Source organism: Bombus affinis, chromosome 14 (assembly GCF_024516045.1).
Source record: "Bombus affinis isolate iyBomAffi1 chromosome 14, iyBomAffi1.2, whole genome shotgun sequence".
NCBI classification, from domain to species: Eukaryota; Metazoa; Arthropoda; class Insecta; order Hymenoptera; family Apidae; genus Bombus; species Bombus affinis.
The window spans coordinates 240,879-242,488 of NC_066357.1; positions in this window are offsets into that span (position 1 = coordinate 240,879).

Here is a 1,610-nt window from a genome sequence, read left to right on the forward strand (position 1 = left end):
ATTCTGACATTGCTGCTCGATAAGGAAGCTCCAATTCTACGCTTAGCGCATTGTTCATTTCCTCCGCAGATTCTCAACTGAGGATGGCATGTTTTTCAAGGATCTTTGTAATTTGGCAATGATTTTTAGCACTGAAATAATCTCCTTCCATCTGAATCTCAAACGTATACAATGAAATGAAAGGGTAATGAACGCTGTACGATCGAATAGCTTTAAAATCAACCGTTACGGAAAATATTTTCGCAAAATTTTGTCGCGTTTGTCAGTTGACCAATGTAGATATCGATGCAAGAGATGGGAAACGTGTAAGAAAAATACTTTGCAAGTCGACAGAATAGTAGGAGCTAGGAAGTTAGAAGCATCGAATAAGGACTACTTTTGCTGGATTTGTGAAATAACAATGCTGGAAGAACGTCGCGTGGAAAAATATTTGAATAGAATCAAGCGAAACCCGAACGGTGTTGATATAAAATATGCGTCCATGGATTTTTAAAATCGTAATGGATATTTACAAAATACGATAGAATAGATATGAAAAACGTGTCGATGGATATTTAAAATGACAATGATTCGGGAATAGAGTATGAAAAATGTTGACTTAAAAGAGGAGAAGAATTTATGAAACAATCGCGTTCCAACACGGCACCTTTTGACGAATTCGTAAAATAATTATCGTGCTTCACTTAACCCCATTACTATTTCATCTTCATAAATATTCTCTAAAACTTGTTGGAAGAAAGTCGTTTTAGACAAAGTTGCCAGGTTGGAACGTTCGAAAATGGTATCGTATCGCGTAGTTGCGAAGAAAGACGTGTATTATTTTCTGTATTACATTTTCAGTATGTACACGTCGTCATGTTGTATTCCAGCAGGTTTTAGACAAGCAAAGGCTAGTCCAGAATTTCCGACCAAGCTCTCGCGTATTTTACGAAATGAATGTCAGAGACGTCCTACCAGACCTTGGCAAAATTTCCAAATTTTTTCGTAAGAGAGTTCTTTACTCGATGTGAGTAACTATGTATTTTCAGGTCTTAATTTCCCTTTGCAGCGACGGTTGTACGTAAATAGAATTACGTGGGTGAAAAATAAAATACATAGAAACTTAGTTTTCCCACTCATCGTACTACTTTAAAAATATTCTATATTTGATATTTATTTATAGTTATTTATTTCCGCCGAAGGAATCGTCTGGTTTTGTAATCGGAGGTGTTTTATAAAATCGAAGAAAAAGCTTAAACGTAGGTCGTATTGAGATCGACAAGAACGGTGGTCTGGGGTACGTTTAAAGAGACGAGTTACCGCTATTCTCTCTCTTTTTCTTTTGTTCCAGGTTCGAACTGAAACTGCGCGTTTGCCCTTATGTCATGACATTTGCCCTTATGTCTCCCCTCACGTTATTTATGCCGAGCTTTTACAAGGGCCGCTCGAAATTTTCACCTGGCGAATTTTTCTTTACGATAGCCGCGGTGTCGATTCGACCAACAGGTCTCTACAGCCGCGTATAAAGTAACGTACAAAAGTCTCAGTCGTTGTTAACTTTGTGTTAAATGATAATTATGAATTACGCGAGTTTTATCGGGTTGCGAATATTTATGTATCTATTAGGACAT